Consider the following 20,364-nt stretch of genomic DNA (forward strand, 5'->3'; position numbering starts at 1 on the left):
CTAGCCTAGGAATGCATGGAATGCTGCTCTAGTAGCTGGGAAAGGCAAAGAAACAGACTATCCCCTAGAGCCTCCAGAGGGAGAATGGCCCAGCTTACACCTGATGTTGACCCAGTCAAACTGGTTTTGAATTTCTGGCCTCTAGAGTTATAAAAGAATAAACATGTATTGCTTTGATAAGTTCCAAGCTTTTGATTAATCAATTTAATAAAATGAATTAATTATTCCAAAGTTACCATAAGTGGTGCATGGATTATTCAGTTTACATTTTTAAAGATTTATTTTTTTATTCTAATTTGTTATACATGACAGCAGAATGCACTTTAGGTCATAGTACACATGTAGATCACAATTTTTCATTTCTCTGGTTGTACACAAAGTACAGTCATACCATTCGTGTCTTCATACATGTACTTAGGGTAATGATGTTCAATTTATGTTTTATAGGAGGCCCACATCTGAGAATATGGGACATAATGGGTTAAACCACCTTTGTATTCATTTTCTACAGGAAATTAAAACACTCAGTAGCACTAGCCACATTTGAAGGGCACAATTTCAGACAGTGCAGTTCTACAGTCTTCTGCTTGCCAAAGAACCATTTGTTCCTTGGCAAGATCTCTTGGACTTGACTTTTTTTGGTAATTTAGACATTCTGAATATAAATTTGCTATACTCACCCAATTTGAATTTATCATGTAACTGTTTTCGTGGGACAACAAGCCATGGAAGCTCACCTATCTTCTGCTAAGACAAAACCTCAGGACAATAGTAATGCAAGGCAATTCTTTGACACCATGATCCATCATTTTTCACCAGTCAAAACTAATAAATGGCATCATTTTATTCATGAAAAATAGCATCAAAAAGAGATGTTTCACTTCAGTTCATTCTTTGGAACATCCAAACACTGCCAAGTCAAATGCAAATCATACTATTGATAAATTTGTCAATTAATAAGAAATAATGGCTTTGATGTCTTAACTTTATTTGGTGTGTATGTGTAGGTCTGAAGGTATAGGGTGAACAAAACTCACCTCTAATCTGCTTCAAAAGGTTCCACACAGGGATTGGGGTAGAACACTTGTCAACAGTGCTTAAGGTCCTGGATTCAATCTCTAGCACAGAAAAATACATACATACATACATACATACACACACACACAAAGGCTCCACCCACAAGGGCTTTCAGAGCAGCACACTGCAGATCCAGCTCCACGCCCACCTCTCTGCACTTGTGTAAGGTTTTATAGTGGCTAGTAGTTGTTAGCAAAGTGCATGTGCTGTCTTCCTTGAAAAAAAAGCATGAGGACTGCCCCCTTCCAGCCCCATAAACAAACTGTCATAGTCATTACTACAACACCCTATGATATCAATGCTCTAAATTTAGCTGGGAAAGGAGGTTCATGGACTGCCCGCTGGCATGTTTTTAAAAAATACTTTTCTTGTATTAAAATGCACATAACAGCTGGGGTTGTGGCTCAAGCAGTAGCATGCTTGCCTAGCATGTGTGAGGCACTGGGTTCAATCCTCAGCACCACATAAAAATAAAATAAAGATATTATAAAAAATAAAATAAATACACATAATAAAATTTATCCATTTTTAAGTGTACAATTTTGCAGAACTGAATACATACATGATGTTGTGCAATCACCACTACTATTCATTTCCAGAACTTTTTCATAATCCCAAACTGAAATTCTGTACCCATTGAACCAAGACTACTCATGGCCCCTGCCTTCCATTGTCTCCCCGTCTCTATGAATTTGACTATTCTAGCTAACTCAAATACGGGGGAACATATAGTATTGACTCTTTTGTGTCTGGCTTATTTTACTCAGCATATTTTTCAACATGCTGTGATGAACTTTAATATACACACTGGTATATTTTATTAGTGGGCTACATAAACCTCTAAACTGGAATTTATACAATATGGGAAAAAGGTTTAAAGTTTCTCCTAAATTTATAGTTATAAAATTGGGCCATACATTAAAATTACCTGAATGTTTAAAAAGTTCCTAGTATTCATGCTGTACCCTAGACCAATTATGTTAGAGTACCTGGGAGAGGGACCCAAGCATCAGTATCATTTGTAAATATTACTGATAATTCCCAATGTGTATGTAGCCAAGATCAAGAATTCGTGCCCCAAATAAATGCAGGATAAACACCATTTCATCTAAGGCTCATCAATCACCTTTCCCTATAATCCCTAAATCACACTTAGGTTTCCCATATCTTCAAATCCAATTAAACTGGATCAAATTCATTTTCATATTTTCAAGATCTTCAGCTAAAGCACTTACACTTAAAATTTGAGATTAGAGAGAAAATCTCAGGTCCGCCTATTATTGTTAAGGAAAAGTTTTCTTCTATCAGGTCAGAGTAGTACTATATATTCATGTAAGTCTGGAGGCATCGCTCAATGATAGAGTGCTTGCCTAGCAAGTATAAGGCCCTGTGTTTGATCCCAGCACCAATAATAAAAAAAAAGGTTTCAATCTAATAATTAAACTCTAGTCACACTTTCTTTAATAACAAATTCTAACACAATTAGTATTTAATATTGCTTTGAAAATTCCATGCCAGTGTATTTGTATACAAAAAAAAAAAGAAAATCACCAGTATTTGCAGGTGATGTAACTGATGCACTTAGAAAATTCAAAAAATCAGGTAACATTTTCCTGAATGTAGGTACAAAAATAAGTTAATGACAAAAAACAGATAAAAGTCAATAGGATCCTCATATAACCAGCTTAAAAATATGTGTAATTTGTAACAGTCACAAAAACTTAATTATATGAAAGAATAAAAAGGATGCTGCTAACATCTATTTGTTTAATTGTAAAACATATTGACTGGACTGGGCTTCAGAGAATGGCCTGTAGAACTGGCTGTATCAGGGGTCACACTGGCTTTCACCACTTAGCAACTGTGAGAACTTGAGAGAGTTTTCTACTTGTCTTATTTACCTAGCTCGAAAATGAAGAAATGGTCCTGGAAAGCTTACATGAGTTAAAAGTATAAAGTGCTTAGGACACTCTCTGCTGCATAGCAAATACATTTCAGTGCTAGTTCTTAGGTTTATTACTGGGAGTCTATTGAGAAAGGAATTGTATATAGAGAGAGCTATAGCTTATTCTTGAATAGAGGCATAAAGGATGAAGGAAGGCAAAAAAGAAATAAGCTGTAGATGACTGGATGCATAAGAAGTTAAGTTCTGAAGCTTGAGACTGAATATTTTATATGCCTGTTTTCTCTACTTAATTTACAACTGCACAAATGTATATGAAGTTTTTATATTGATACAATTATGATTATATATAGAGCATTCTGAATGCAATATAAAGAGAAAATATTTACAAATATTCACATGGAAAAATAAATGAATTTGAATATAAAAGGATACCTGAAAAGAGGTCATTATTAGCTTTTATAGCCTATTCTGCTGTGCTACAGAATAATAGCAGTATTGAAATTTTTTATTCCAATGAATAAGAATTCAGAAACATGGCTCCAATTTAAAAAAGAATAAAACAATACACGCTGTACAAGGTTTTTTAAATCAAGGGAATATTGGATAGACATTTGAATAACAATCCAAATATAAGAAATTAAACATAAAAACTAAATTAATATAAAACTATTAGGAAACATTTTTTTAAATAGAGCAATGAAATAAAAGTCAACTTCTCTCTTTTAAAAAATTCAGTGGAAAAAGATCAGAATATCTGAATGAAGGAATGAATGAATATATTACACACACACACATACACACACACACACACACTGCAATTTTAATTATCTGTAAAATGAAAACAAAAGCATCATAAGAGAATAGGAAGTTTTAAAAATCAAGATGATAAAAAAATTAATCCACCCACCTTCTATATATGGATTGTGGTGGTTATGTGAATCTCCATGTGACAAAATGACAGAACCATGGAATACTGCCACACATCTCAATGTTGGTATACTTCCCCTGGGAGAAACTGGATGAAGAGTACATGGAATTTATGATTTTTGCAACTTTCTTTGAAATTTAATTCAGAATAAAAATTCTGTGTTTTTTTGGGGGGGGGGTTGGGGGAGGTTTGAACCCAAGGGCACTTTACCACTGCGCCACATTCCTAGCCCTTTTTAATTTTTAGTTTTGAGATGGTTTCACTAAGTTGCTTAAGTCCTCTAATTTGGGATTCTCCTGCCTCATCGACTTGAGTTCTGGGATTACAGGTTTGTGCTACTGCACTGAGCTCAGAATAAGAAGTTTTTAAATAAGATATTTAAAAGCCTCAAATAAAAAGTGTGTGTGTGTGTGTGTGTGTGTGTATCTGCGTGTGTGTGTGTGTGTATATATATATATATAATTATATATATAAATATACAATCTGATTAGATTATAGATTAGACATAGAGAATTCTATCCAGAACACTATGTGTGTGTGTGTGTGTGTGTGTGTGTACAAAATATATATATATATATGGTGTGTGTATACATATGTAATTGTCTTGGTTCTCCCCACAATGGAGTTGTTTTTTTTTTTACAGTATCAACATTAGAATGAATAAACCTACCTTTAAGAATGTCCCCAGAATATGTTTTTTATGTAACTTGAAACAATTATTGTTATTAAATTTATTAGTTTGTTTATATTCAACTTTTAAAAAGGAGGTGAACATCTCACTGCCCATTCCTTATATATAATCACACTCATTAACTTCTGACTTAATCTTTCAGTTTAAATGCCAATAGATATGTATATAAATTTTTTTCTTACTTCTTCCTCTTTTTATGAACTTACCACAAAACCAGGTAGAATGAAGTGTTTGGTACAATAAATGATTCCTCTACATCATCCCCACTGTTCTAGTCCCATCTGCTGCCCATGGTGGTCAGCTGGTTCCATTCACACCTAATGCCCTGTTAAGATTGTAGACTGCAGTGTCTATGGGAAGTCAGGAAAGCACAGATCCACTTTAACTGGTTTTTAGCTTCCTCCCTAAAGGAAATAAAAAGTTACACTCAGTTCTTAAATGTATAGGATGACTGTCCAAAGTTTACTCTTCAAGACAAGTTCAAAGGGTGAAATCCTTGTGTATATGCAGACATTGGATTTTCCCACCTTCAAACAAAACACAGGCTTCCAAATTACATTATCTACTTGAACACACTCTCTTGTCTATCCAGAAAAATCTAGACAGCGTTGCTGGGAGGAAAAGTTTTCTTCTACTAACTTAGGTTCCAGTGTGGGGTTCTGAAAATTGATTAATAGATTAATAAGAAAGAGAATTAGTATACATGCATGTGAGAGCACTGTGCATAGTATTTTTCTGAATAACCAAGGATAGGGTGTGTGTGTTAAGGCTTCAGAGGGAAAGTATGGAAGGGTCAGATAAGGCTTATTTATACATTTAAATCCCCCCAGAAGTTCCCACATTCAGTTTCCTCACAGGATGCTCCCTTGGAAGGGGCTAGAGCAGGTGAATTCTCAGAGAGGCCTGAAATACACATCAAAGGCAAGCTTAGATAAGGCTTTTTTTTTTTTCCCCTGCAGCTGCTGTTTGTTCAGATGGACTAAGTAGTTGTTTTGCCATTCCCAAGTGTTGTTCACTGTCCCATCTGAAAATGGACATGAAGTTTCATAGACAAGGAGCTGGCTCCATTGCTGTGGAGAGAGGAGTCGGGTTAAAGATTGGGAGTTAAGTGATCTATGAAAGACAAGAACAGATTAGAACAAGGTTGAATAAGCAGAAAAGAATGAAGAGAACACATAGTTCCATGTTCCACAGAGATAGTCTCCCACTCCTGGAACAGATCAGTGCAATTAAATGATTGTGCCTCATTTATTTGATGTAGAATGTTGACTTGTGCTTTTATACACTGTAGATTGGACATTACTTCTCCTGTTTTATTTACATAGAAGCACCACTGTTTGCCAATGATTGAACAAGCTCTTCCCTGTTTTATGATCAGTATTTGTAGGTCACGATTTTGGTACAGAGGTTACTCCAGTAACTTTAGATTGATAGACTTCTAAGGTCTGCATAGTGACATGAACATTTGTTCTATTACTTTGGAATTGCATTTGGAAGATCATAGTTGCCAAACTTGGAAAAAGTGTTCATATTATTGAATCCCTGAGTGGATTGTTTATGACGTCTTGTTGGGTGCAACTAAGTGGTGTTTCTTTATGCACGAAGGATCCCATTTTTGTAACTTGGCTAGCATTGAAAGAGCTAAGTCCATATTGCCCTGACCATTTGGTGGGAGCCCTTCATGCATCTTATTGCAGTGTAAAGAGACCAGGGTTGTTAATGGCTGAGGTCAGAGTGGATACTATGATCCACAAAGTGAATAAGTTTGAATCTATTACTTGTGCTCTAAGTTATGTAAAAATATCACAAAGGTTCTCAAATTGTAAGAAATCTTTTTCTTCTGGTTCAGCTGTGACACCGGCCAGGATCCAAAGAGGAGTTCTGCAATCTCCTCTCTAGGTTTTAACCTATCTGCTGCGTCAACCGTTAAAGTACACAGGAAAAGGCTATTCGGGAGCTTTCTGGTTCTTTATTTATTTATTTTTAGGGCGTGTCTGATTAGCACCACTGCACCAAACTCCGGAGAATACTCTGTCGCCTTTGTCCAAGAGCTGGCAATCTGGGTCAATTCATTTCGCCCAAGGACAGGGACATACCTGCGCTTAGAATTGAGGTTGTTGACCTCCGCAGACGTTAGAAACAAACTCCAGGGGCCCAAGTCATCCCAGGTCGGGTACTTGCGGCGGATCCGCTTGAGGAAGCAAAGCGCAAACTTGTTACTGCGTCAGATTCTTCCAAGGGACCTTCCGTGAGACTGGGCGCAGAGCCGGTGTCTCGCGCGGCCCCGGGAATGCCAGGGCCACCCGCCCCCCGGGCCGCCGGGAGTTGCTCTTCCCTCCATCCTGACGGCTGGAGCAAAGGTCGAGGGGACGTGTGGCGAGCCCAGCCATACCCAGGCCCGGGGCCGACAGGGCACATCGCAGCCGGAGGCCGAAGACTCCGTCAGTTCGGCGAGTGAAAAAAGAGACCCGCGATCCACTCAAAGCGCGGAGCTCGGTGGAGCACTGACCTGGGACTGGGGGCTGAGGACGGGCAACCAATCCCTGGAAGGACTTTGGAAGGGCGTGCCACGTGGGAGGGGCCTCTGGCCGGGCAACCAATCTCGGGAGGTCTCGGGACAGGGGCGGGGCGGGACGGGCCAGGACCTTGGCTGCAGAAAGTCTTGTGCCCGCCGGGATCTTTCTGGCACTTAGTAGCTCTAGAAGAAGTGCACCTTGCTCCAAGAATCCTTCTTGAAACTTCCAGCGTCCCAGCCCAAAGAACCGGATTTATCAGGCTGCTCACCAGTCCTTGGCACTGATGAATCGGTGTGTCTCCAGTCACTGAGCCTTCCTGGCCTGCTCAGTTACTCTCTCCCCACCTCGGAGTCTAGGCTACGGTCTCACAGCTTCTAGAATCCTGAGCTGCTAGTTCTTTGCTATGTTTTTATTCACTTATACGATCAATTAAGTTCAGTGAGTGCTTCTACGTACCCTGCAGCTTCCTAATTCTTAAATGGACGAAATAAAAGGCCTCCCTTAGACTGAGTCAGTAGTAAGAGGATACCTCTAAAGAAGGCAGTCATGGGGAGGAGTTGAGGTCTTCAAATTCTTCAGCTTCTCGGTTCCCAGCCTTGAAATGGGCCTGCTTAGTTCTTCCCACTGTTTTGGCAGCTGGAGGGACCCTACCCCACGAATGCTCCACCCCACTCCTGTGGTCTCTGCTCCCACCTATCTCAGCCCATCCTTGGCCATTATTTTTTGTCTCCTGTCTCTTCATTGATTTCCTCTTTCTGTCTTCTGTTCTTTGTCTGGTTCGTGACATGAGTTTAACTACTATTCATGTTGTACCTTGCTGATGTCGACTCACCACCTCATTATTATTTCTCTTCCAACTCCTCCCCTTTCTCCTCCCTCTCTTCAAGTAGCACACTAAGAACATCTTTTATTAATGTTTCTTTACACAGTTTCACATTCTTTATAGATACATCTTTAAACACCATGCACATGTTTACATGGCATTGTGGCCAATGAAAGTGCAGCAACACTGTTCTCAACTATGAAAGTAATACTCCAGAAATTCTGTATACATGTTTGTGTAAAACCCTGACTACCCAATTTCTCAGTATGCTTACTTAATTGACTTTTCTTTTCCTCCTTCTCCCATTTCCTGACAATTAAATTCATATTTTCTGCAAGCTAATTTTACCTAGTAAAATATGTATGTCTCTTCATAGTATAGTTGAGTAAAGCCAGAGATAAGGGGAACCATGATTGTGAAATAAAGTGAAAGAGAGAAATGCCCATTCTTCAGGAGCACCAGCCTTATGTTGGGATGTTTTTGTTATTTTATAGAATCAATATGTACTGAAAACCTACCACATGCCAAATCACTGTAAATAGACCTGGGAGTAAGTAGACAAAAATCCAAAGCATAGACTTCATTCTTGTGGAACTTTCAATCTAGTAGACAAACATGAATGTAAGACTCACTTAAAATGTAAAATTGCCACTTGACAAGAGCTAAAATGGAGATATCAGGGTTCTTGTGTAAGGCTGGAAGAGATGAAGAAGCAGAACATTGAAGATGCCTTTATGAGAGCATGGCACAGTGATGCACACCCAGAGACGTGGGAGGCTAAGGCAGGAGGATCACAAGGTCAAGTCCAGCCTCTGCAACTTGGGTGGGTGGGGGGCTGCTTTAAAAAATGAAAAGGGCTGAGCATTCAGTGGTAGAATGCTTCTGAGTTCAATCCCTAGTACAAAAAAAAAAAAAATGTATCTGAGGCAAAGAAGAGGAGCTTGGGATCTAGTTCCAGGCAAAGGCAAGAGTGTGTACAGAATGTATGCTCCAGGATGGAGCTCTGTTCATTCCTAGAAGAGCAGGATGTCTGCCATGACTTCAGCAAAAACAGCCAAGAGATTAAGTAGAAAAAAGACGCAGGATGTCATAACATAAACCGGGCTACAGGTGGGATGTGGCTAGAGATGTTGGAGGCTATCAGATCATGGTAGACATTTAGACCATATTAAATGCCCATAGATCAGATACTCAGGAGAATGAAGTAATAGAATTGCAAGATGGAGGTCAGCCTGGCCAACTTATAAAGGACTGAAGATGCATTTCAGTGGTAGAATGCCCTGTGTTAAATCTCCAGTACTTATCCCAACACATACACAAGCCCATAAATGATGCTCATTAATAATGTGTTGTATACATGCATGTTAATAAAAAGTTATGTTTGCCAGACCAGCATGTGTTTGTGTTGGTATATTACATAAAAGTAGCCAATTTTCACTGCTCAATTTTTACATTCTCTGGACTCCTTTAACTGCTCTATATAGTTTTTTTTTAAAAAAATTCAACCCTCTAACTCCCTATCCAGTAGCTAAGATTAAATTCCTCAATTTCCACCTGAGTACCTGCCACGCCCTGTATAGCTGAACCTGAGAAACCAGCAAGGGGCATTAGGAAATTAAGAAATACACACACAGATACTAAGACCAAAGGCTGGGATCAGGTAGAGCACTGCTCTCTGATGAAGAAGCAGTTTCTAAAGAGTTGACCCAGCAAGTTTATTTATATAATGTTTCATAATCAAGAAGTACAGGACTATAGAAGCATTGTTCTTTGTGCACTAGAAAGTTACAAGGCTAGAAACATTCTTGTAGCTATTTCACTGCTGCAATGCTTAGAGATTCCTGCAGCACTCCAGGATGCCCATTGTCTAAAGTTACTGTTAAGTGGTCAGGCTACAAAGTAGGAGCGTTGATGAAACATTGTAGTTGTCTTGTCAAGCTTAGAATTCCTCTCTCCCCAGAGCTATGTGCCTGAGATCAAGGTAGAGACTGATAAGACTCTTGCACAGAACCTTGGTGGGGGTGGGGGTTGGGAGGGTTGGGGGTGTCACCATAACAACTGGGCATCCTGTACCCTTGTCTAGATACATTCCCAGGTAGCAGGTATGCCACAGCTATGAAGCAGTCAGGGACCCCCCAATCTCAGTCACCACACTCCACAAGGACCCATATATTGCTAATATTTTGTGAAAACATTTGATTCCCCAGTCTAATAGGATAGGTGACTGGTGAGCCTATCAGGCATTCTAAGCACATCCAATGAATATAGCACTAGAGATTCCAGTTCTTCTCTGAACATTTGCACACTTGTGTGCAAAAACACACATATTTAGAAAATCTGCAATGGTAAGATGGTGGATAATAATGGCAGCATGGAATCTCAATTTCTGTAATTTTGAAGGTGTTTTTCCTTTTTATTTTTAAATTATAGTTGTAGATGGACAACCATATTATTTTATTTTATTTGTTTATTTTTATGTGGTGCTGAGGATAGAACCAGTGCCTCAAGCAAGCTAGGCAAATGCTCTGCCACTGAGCTGTAGCCCCAGCCCCGAAGGTGCTTTTCTTTAAAACTGACTGTGGGCTCTTCTTCTTCTTCCTCCTCCTCCTCCTCTGTCTGAACTGGAATCTCCTCCTCTGTCTGAACTGGAATCTCCAGGACTGTGAGCTAAACAAACCTTTACTCTTACAAGTTAATTATTTCAGGCATTTCATTTGAGCGACAGCTAACTAACAGAACCCAATTTTTCTTCAACCTGAGGTTCTTTAGCACTGCTTTCTAGCCACTTAAACTGCTCAGCCATGACCAGTCTTATATAATCTTATGTAGATTAGTTAAGGCATTGTTTCTGTGGGTTATGTGGAATCTTGATGTTCAAAGTTGAAGCTCAAACAAAGCAGGAGATGTTTTGTATTTCTTGTTAATAGCTAGGCAGTTGCTTTTTAGTAGAGTCTAAATATTGTGGGGTTTGTGTTATGGACATTTGACATGAAAATCTGTACTGATAGAACTTGAAGTCTGTGTAAGCTGAACCCAGAAGTTTTGATCCCAGTGTTGTATATACCCATTCTTTATGCAGTCAGTACCTTTATGATTACATTGACTGCATAGCAGATTATAGAATGAGAATCTTGAAAATAAGTAGACCTAGTACCACTTCTCATTTGCCTTCTGCTCTTAGACTTACCCAGAAGAATAATTTTTACCTGGGCAAACATCTTTTGTTTTGGAAGGCACATGAAGCTTTTTTTTTTTTTTAACAATCTTTCATCTCCAACTCTTTCCTTGTTTCCCCTTCCCTTTATGTGTCCTAATCCTGCCAATGGTACTCACAGACATTTATTAGCTTTGCTGATTGAGTAGATTTATGTGTTTATTTTTCTTCTGTTAAATCATCAAAAGACATTGAAGATACTCAATGATAAAGAACCTTGCACATGGCATGCACACCTCACATGGAGATGGGTGACTAGAAGTCACCTCCCACACTGGGTGCTCTGGAGGTATAGAAACTCCATAGCTTCCTGTGCAGATGAGCAGCCTCACATCTGAAACTACAGACTGTTGAAAACCATCAGCAAGGGGAACTTTGCAAAAATGACATTGACATGACACATCCTTACAGGCAGAGAGATTGCAACAAAAATAATTAACAGTTGTGGCCCAGTGGTGCACACCTGTAATCCCAGTAGCTTGGGATGCTGAGGCAGGAGGATCACAGGTTCAAAGCCAGCCTTAGCAAAAGCAAGGCACTAAGCAACTTAGTGTCTCTAAATAAAATACAAATTAGGGCTGGGGATGTGGCTCAGTGGTTGAGTACCCCTGAGTTCAATCCCTGGTATAAAAAAAAAATTGACAAAACTCAGTTGAATCCAACAAGTCTTCAAAAGGTCTTCAGAGAATTAAGAGTATGAAGATTTTTAATCATCCAAACATAATGAAGTTGCTTGAAGTCATTGAAACTAAAAAACCACTCTACTTAATCTTGGAATACACAAGTGGATGGGACGTATTTCACTATTTGGTTCCACGTGGATGAATGGCGGGAAAAGAAGCAAGAGCTAAATTTAGACAGACCATGTCCGCAGTACAGTATTGCCACTAAAAGCTGATTGATCACAGGGAACTCTGTGGGATACCAACCTTGCATGTGACTGAGTCACTCCCCAGCTGGGTGACTGAGGCATCAGGCAGCAGATGCTGCTAGACTGCCCCACCCTTCTTGGGTTCAGGGATGGTATCTTCGTGCTTGGGCGTGCCTTCCTACAGCCCCATGGGTGGAGCTATGCTTACCTATTCCTTTGTAATATTACCCCTTGCCCTGTTTGGGATAGAATGTTCCATGAAAGTGCCTTTTGCATGTCCCCTTCTCTTACTGTGCCCTTGGGTGTGGCCTACCTAGATGTTAGTCAACCTGCTGACAGCAGACATCATGAAGCTAGACTCAGTCCCCTGAAACCTGACCCCTTACCTCATTTGAATAGCTTCTCAATAAAAGGGGTCAGCACATTCTCTCCCCCCCCCACCCTTAAGGTAATAGGAGCTGTCACAGCAACCCCAAAGAAAAAAGGTATTTCTGTCTCTTATGTGGTTATTTCACACAGCCCAGTTAGCCCAGTTCCCCTGGAGTGACCCCTAAGTGTTTTAGTCACGAATAAAACCTGGCAAAACTCAAGGCTGAAAATCTGTTGTTAGATCTGGATATGAACATTAAAATAGCAGATTTGGGTTTCAGCAATGAGTTTACTCTTGGCAGTAAACTAGACACGTTTTGTGGTAGTCCTCCATATGCAGCCCCAGACCTCTTCCAGGGCAAGAAGTACGATGGGCATGAAGTCCACGCTTGGCGTCTAGGCCTTCTCCCATACACCCCGGTCAGTGGGTCTCTTCCCTTTGGCAGGCAAAATCTGAAGGAACTTGGAGAGAAAGAGTGTTATGACAGAAATACAGAATCCCTTTCTTCGTGTCCATAGACTTTGAGAACCTTCTCAAATGCTTCCTGATGCCAAATCCAATTACTCTAGGTACTCTAAAGCAAATCATGAAGGACAAGTGGATCAACACAGGGCATGAGGAAGATGAACTTAAACCCTTTGTTGAACCAGAGCTAGACATCTCAGACCAGAAGAGACTAGATGTTATAGTAGGAATGGGATATTCACAAGAGGAAATTCAAGAATCTCTCAGTAAAATGAAACAGAATCAAATCACAGCTACATACTTGCTGAGGAGCAAATCTTCAGAGGTGCGGCCAAGCAGTGACCTCAGCAACAGTCTCCTCACCACAAAGTACCAAGAAGTATTTCTTCAATCCAGGAGCCCAGGGAGTACAGTGACTATGCTGGACCAGCTATTCCTTCAGTTGTGGCATATCCGAAGAGGAGTCGGACTAGCACTGCAGATCCCTCAAAGAAGATGGGATTCCCTCCTGGAAATCAGGAGGCAGTGCCACTTGGATTACAGGAAAGGGAATTGCTCCAGCCAGTCCCATGCTTGGGAAGGCAAGTATTCCTAACAAGATGGACATTCCTGAACGCAAGAAAAGCCTGAGGTCTCCAGCAGTAGCACAGGATCTGGAGGGGATGATACAGAAAAATATTCACATTTGCAGTGAGTAAACCACAGCACACAGATATTTAGTGATCCAGAATGGCAAGGAGAAGAGCACCATTCCAGATCAGAGAACTCCAGCAGCTTCAACGCACAGTGTCAGCAGTGCCACCTCCCCAGACTTCTTCCCTAGAGGCACTGCTGGTGGCAGCACTTCCCACCGCCAGCCCCCAGGAATCGCAAACTGCCAAAGACAACGGCCATCCTGACTAGCGCAGCCTGTCCCACCAAGCCACGCCACTGTCCCAGACTTGAAGCAGAGGTGCCACTAATCTCTTTTGTAAATTAACTTCAAAACTCACAAGAAGCCGCAATGTCTCTGCTGAGCAAAAGGACAAGAACGAAGAAGCAACACTTCGCTCCCTGCGCTTCACCTGGAGCATGAGAACCACTAGTTCCAGGGATTCCAGTGACATGATGAGGGAAATCCGCCAAGTGATGGACGCCAATAGCTGCAACCAAGAGAATGTCTTTGAAGGAAGTCCGGTTCAAGCTGAAACCAGAGACATCCATAACTTTCAAAAATAGTTGCTTCCAAAATTGCCAATGAGCTAAAGCTGTAACCCAGTCATTATGGTGTAAATTGAGTAGCAATTTAAAGTGTTTTCCTGAACACTGATGGAAAGGTATAGAATAATATTTAGGCAATAACATCTGCATCTTCTAAATAATGACAGCAAAGTTTGAGGACAAGCACACACCTGGGAGCAGAAGCTGGCCCTTTCTAGGAATGCACATATGACCCCATGCCTTCATCTCGTTTCCATTGCTCTGGATCAGCATGTGATGCCACTTGCACATATCTCCTTATTGGTGTGAGGGGAAGGTGTGTGTACAAGGAGTGTGTGTGTGAAACATCTCCTTACACTGACAACCAGCGTTGTTACTAGTGGGAGATCATTTGGTGCTAAAATATTACAATTGCAAAGGAAGAAAATACTGAATTACTGCTAAGAGTTAACCTTAAGACTACTTGATAATTAATACAGGTTTACAATTCATGCCTGTGTTTGTTGTTTCGTGGTTTTTTTTTTTTTGTTTTTTTTTTTAGTGCAAAAGGTTTAAATTTATAGTTGTGAACATTGCTTGTATGTGTTTTCCTAAGGAGATTCACAAGATAATTAAAATTATACTTTTTCTCAGTAAAAAAATGATTGTGGGATGGAATTTATAATCCTTTAAAATTCATAATTATTTTAAGGCAGCAATATTAGATGTTGCATATTGACCTACTGAACCTAAATGATAGAGCTTTCTCTCTCACAGCCCTGAATACATTGGATTTTATATATTCCTTTTTCTTTTTTTTTTTTTTTAAGATTTCTTAAAATGATTACATGTTATTCATTTTGCTTAGCATTCAATGTATTCTTTAAGACCACTATCTAAATCATATTTGGTTGGTTCAGTAGCTTTATTAGCATAACACATCCAATTGAGAGTAGAGCTGAAGTGAATTACTTAATTCTATTAAAGAAAATTGAGGAAAGAGATAGACCTGCTTCTTCTGTAACACGATTTTAATGAGACTGCTTAAGTTGAGTTATGTTCTGCATCAAGTAAGGACACAAATCCCTTGAGGTTCTATTTCTGACTCTACCAGAGGCTTTGCTATTATTCCCAGAGCAAGATGGAAACTGTCACTTTTTTTTTTCCATCTGCAAAATACAGGCAGTGCTTTTAGCTTTTTTTCATAGGAGTCGCAGGACTAATGAGCACCACAAATGACCTAGACCTATTTTGTGACTGCTATGTATCCCTATTCCTATATTTTCATAAGAAATGAGAATTTTCTAGTTTTTTCCCCTGATGAGTTAATATAAAGCTAAAACTTTAAAATCTGGAATGTGTAATTGATCAGCTGCACTTTAAAATTCAGTTTCTAAATTTAAACAAGAGGAGAATTAAGACAAATCTTTCAAGTGATAATCAAAACTGTAAGAAGGAAATGAAGGGTTGCCTTACAAATGGAGGTCTATTTCTTTTGCTTTCTTGGGAAGACACTGTTTATTTTCAGTAAAATTAGCAAGACTATCTGAAATGCATTATTAAATCTTAAGTTGAATGAGGCTGGGCTGGGAATGTAGCTCAGTAGTAGAGCATGTGCAAGGCTCTGGGCTCAATCCCCAGCATCTCTCTCTCTCTCTCTCACACACACACATTAAAACAACAACAACAAAAAGTAACTTGCTGTCTTCATGGGAATTTACATGGGAAGATTGTGGCAATGCATTTCAGAATGACTCTTGATCATACAGAGATCTTTCCATCAATCCCAATGCACATTGTGTGTGTGTGTGTGTGTGTGTGTGTGTTGCCAGGGATTGAACCAGGGAAAGGGGTACAAGCAGAAGAGAACATGTACAAGAAAAAAAGACTTAAACTTTCTGAGGGAAGGTGCCAGTCTTGCTTTATAACAATCCACACTTGAGATAACTAATTCAGTCTCTAGAGAGAAAGACATTAATACATTCTTGAGCGCAATGACTAATCATCTCTCAAAGAGCCTACCTCCCAAGACCACTAAATTGGAAATCCAATTTCACATGAGTTTTGGTGGGGACAAACCATAGCAAAACCACAGAACCATCCCAGGTAACTGTTACTGTCCTATATGACCATGAGAGAGCTCAGCTATTACTTCAGCAATTGGGTGAGACAGACATTATGGTTGTACTTGTTTTTGAAAGACAGAGTCCAAGTCAGGATCATAGGGAATAAAATCAACCACTCTAAAATATTGAGCTGGTCAGTGGACAGTGCTTCCTTCCCCAATCATATACTTTCCAAGTGAGCAAGTGTCCAGCAGAACAGCATGCCAGCTCCCTTCCTTCCTGCTTCCCAGAGAAGGAGGAACATTTCTTCCTGGTGAGTTTGAAGAGTGAACTGAACAGGGAGGGCAGTTTCTTGCCATCTGCTATTAATGTTCATTACTTTGGCCCTGGGATAACATTTATGCAAAGAACTAAGGCAACCTCTGTTCATAGAATTCCTCAAGTCAACTCACTTCATTTCAGTAACTCAGAGAAATCACCATTTTCATAGATGCTGATTGTTTCAGTCAGTTTGTTTTTCTGCTGTGACTAAAAGATCTGACAAAAATAATTTTAGAGGAGGTAATGTTTATTTGGGGGCTTAAGATTTCAGAGGTCTTAGTTCATAAAAGGCTGGCTCCATTTCTTGGGGGCTTGAGGTGAGGCAGAATATCATGATGGAAAAGTGTGGTGAAGGGAAGCAGAGAGAGCTCAGCTCAGCTCACAAAATATGTACTCCAAAGGCATGCCCCCAATGACCCACTTCCACCAGCCACACCCTGTAACTGCCTGTAGTTACCACCCAGTTAATCCCACCATCCTTAACAATAGCCAGACCACTCATTGGGTTAAGGCTGTCATAACCCAATCATTTCTCCTCTAAACTTTCTTGCATTGTCTCACACCTCACATCCAAACCATAACACTGATGTTTAGATAAAATTAGAAATAATATCATTCTTTCACTCTTTCTCAGGTTCTTCTGTCCTCTTGATAGCAGTGGCTATAGAATCAGGGTGAGTGGGAAAAGTGAAATGTTTTTACTTTGCATCTTTCCAGCTGATACTTGTATTAAGACTTAGTGGTATGCAGATGTATCCTTAGACCTAGCCCAGGAGCTAATATGTATTTGATACTAAACAAATATTTGTTGATTTATTGAATCATCAAATTCAAAGTTGAATTGAAAATGTTGAAAAGCAATTTTAAGGGGTTTCATAATGCCTTTAATCAGTTTTCTGTAACAGAGTAGGTGACTTAGGATAATCTGATCCAAGAGGTCTTATCAAGCTCCTTTTGGGACAGACCCATCATGGAGGCTACTGTGGTTTAGATAAGTGGCTCCCAAAGTCCATGTATGAAAGACCTGCCCCTTTAGTAGTGCTATTGGGAGGTGGTGGAACCTTTAGAAGGTGAGTCTTAGTAAAAAGTCCTTAGGACATTGGGGGTATACCCTCCAAGGGGACTGTAGGACCCCAGTTTCTTCTTCTTCCTTTCCTTGTCTTCTGGTCATGAAACGAATGGTTTGATCTGTCATGTGCCCATGCCCTATGTGCTGCCTTACTAGAGACCCAAAGAATGGGGCCTCTGGATCATGTCCTAGAACATCCAAAAGCATGAGCTTTAATAGCCTTTTCTCTTTTAAAAAAAATATTTTTTAGTTGTAGTTGGACACAATACCTTTATTTTATTTATTATTTTTATGTGGTGCTGAGGATCAAACCCAGGGCCTCCCATGTGCTAGGTGAGCGCTCTACCACTGAGCCACAACCCCAGCCCCAAGCCTTTTCTCTTTGTAAGGTCTTTGCCTCAGGTATTTTGTTATGACAGAAAACTAATACAGAGGCCATGAGTATTCAGTATTTGAGAAATTTGAAGGTATTTGTCAAACAAAAGAGGCCATTATCACATTAATTTAGATCTCACACACACACACACACACACACACACACACACACACTACATAGAGATTTTGGATGGGATTAGTTTAAAAAGTTAGAGACCATCCTGGGTCTTGATTGTGAAGAAAATGATATCACCATTCCTGGATCAGAAGCTCCAGCCTTTGTCCCATAATGACTGTCATATTATGATCTGTTTGGCTGTTAACCTGTGCTTCATGGGTCCCTTTTAATTAAATATACATTTTCTGATTTTTTTGGAGTTTTCACAACAGAAACTGCAACTGTCCACCTTGCTCCAGCTACGTGCCCCCCTCCTCCAATTGTTCGCCATCTCCTTTCCTGGACTTCTGAGGACTCATGATCAGCCACATGGGTGAAGTGTGGTCTGCACATCCCTTCATGCACTTAATCAGATGACAGGCACTTAGTGAGCACTGACTGTATACTGGGCCCTGAGTTTTGTGTCTGTGGAAACAATAATTAAAACATGGTCCTAACTCTCAGAGAGCTCATGGATGAGACTGCACAGGAAGTGATGTAGTCGTGGCAACTTCAGGCTCTGTGGGAGACAGAAATGGGGCAGGGAACCAGCCTGGGAAGATTCCAGGAGCAAGGCTGCCTTCCTCAGGTTTGTGTGTCCTAGAAACACTCTGTTTATGAGGTGGGATTCAGAGCCATGAGCAAAGTCTATAATCAGACCAAAAGGCTTTGGAAGCTGAGCATGTTCCTGGGAGAGAAGAGTTATATGTGGGCTCTGGAGAGGAAGGAAAGTTCTGAAGACATTATAGAAAACATTAGGAGTATAGGTTTTGGGGCTTGAAAACACAATTCTTACATCTTTACAGTGGGTACTTGTTGGAATTCTTTAAAAATTAGTCTTAGGGAATAAGGATTAAGTCGGGGGGAAAGTCCATTAACTAAAATTCCTTATAACACATCAGGAAAAAAAAAATTGTGTGTGTGTGTGTGTGTGTGTGTGTGTATGCGCGTGCACTGTAGGTGTTTTTACCATCTTTCTGAGAAGGTTTACAGTTTCCCAACAAGCTTCCATCATCATAAAACACACGCTTGTATAGACAAGTTGAGGAAAAAGCCTGATTGACATTAATCTCCAATGTATAGCTGGGAAGGTCTTTTTGTTTGGTTTGTCTTTGAAGTGAAGATCAGAGGTGATTCTTTGTCACCCACAAAACTTTGATGTTTGCCTGCATACCCGCTCACAGCCAGGATGTAAACCCCAGTGTATACCTGTAAATCCACAATCAGTTTATAATTAGGTGGGAAATTTGTTAAGACCATAATTTGTTACTGCTCAGTTGTAACTTTGAAATGTTCCTGGGCATCCTGGATAGAAAGCTCCCTCGAGAACAGAAGCATTAACATCCATTAACAAAGGCAACTTAAAAAACAAACAAACAAACAAACAAACAAAACACAGTTTAACTTCGAACAAATGCTTCAAAGTGGCAGAGTAAGGATTTGCTCTAGCACAGTTGGAGGTAGGGAGTCAGGAGGTGAGTCTTATGGCTGGGCATGCTGGACCAAGCCTGGGGTTTTGGAAGAGGACAAGTTCAGCTTTGAATCCAGCTTCTGCCACTTATTAGAGGTATACCCTTAAGCAAATTACATCCTCCCCAGGGTCTTTAAGAATAAAATTAAGATAATAATTTTATTATTTTTAAAAAATATTTTTTAGTTGTTAATGAGCCTTTATTTTTATTTATATGCAGTGCTGGGGATCAAACCCAGTGCCTCACACATGCTAGGCAAGTGCTCTACTACTGAGCCACCACCCCAGCCCAAGATAATAATATTATTATTAAGATAAAGTGCTATTACACATTTGAGGTGCCTAATTATAAGTAGATGGCTAAAGTGGTAGATGTGGGATTTTGAGCACAATACTCATTCCATAATTTTTTTTATTCTTAATGTGCCATGAGTTTTAAGTGTGTAAAAATGTCCCAAATGCCTTACCTTACCCAGCTCTTCCTGATATGATTTTGGCTTGTGTCCTTCCTGATTTCCATAGAAAGCCAAAGATACCAGAATATGACTCACCAAAGGACATGGATGAGGCCTGGTAGAGAACACAAGGACCAAACCTCAAAGTTCCATACAGCCCTATAATAATTCCTATGTTATATTGACAAATGCACAAATGATTTGTGGTTTTTATTAGCTCTCTCTTACAAATACTATCCTCTCCTGAATTAAGCCTGACATATACAGAAGGAGTGAAAGTAGAATGGTTCTCCAATATAAAAAAAAAAAAAGAAAAGAAAAGTCCTACTGTGCCATGAAGCTTTAAGAGAAAAGAAGAAGGGGGGATTGATGAAGGAGGAAAACCACTGCCCAACAAGCAAACACACACA

The 20,364-nt window shown here is 39.9% G+C and overlaps 1 long non-coding RNA gene, 1 other non-coding gene and 1 pseudogene across 3 annotated transcripts; 1 reads left to right on the top strand and 2 right to left on the bottom strand.

The window, feature by feature from the left end:
• Window positions 1-3,770: 3,770 nt before the first annotated feature.
• On the bottom strand, window positions 3,771-7,208 carry LOC107139038. The gene is made up of 3 exons (XR_001503080.2): window positions 6,699-7,208; window positions 4,809-5,006; window positions 3,771-3,998 (listed from the first exon to the last, which is right to left on the bottom strand). It is a non-coding gene; the product is annotated as an uncharacterized LOC107139038 (long non-coding RNA).
• Window positions 6,450-6,550, bottom strand: LOC125611021. The gene has a single exon (XR_007341131.1). It is a non-coding gene; the product is annotated as a small nucleolar RNA SNORA26 (small nucleolar RNA).
• A 5,412-nt stretch (window positions 7,209-12,620) lies between the features above and the next one.
• Window positions 12,621-14,546, top strand: LOC125610967 (annotated as a pseudogene). Its single transcript, XR_007341076.1, has one exon. The product of XR_007341076.1 is annotated as an MAP/microtubule affinity-regulating kinase 3-like (transcript).
• Window positions 14,547-20,364: the final 5,818 nt, after the last annotated feature.

The sequence above is a fragment of the Marmota marmota genome, unplaced genomic scaffold (genome assembly GCF_001458135.2).
Source record: "Marmota marmota marmota unplaced genomic scaffold, marMar, whole genome shotgun sequence".
Classification (NCBI taxonomy): domain Eukaryota; kingdom Metazoa; phylum Chordata; class Mammalia; order Rodentia; family Sciuridae; genus Marmota; species Marmota marmota.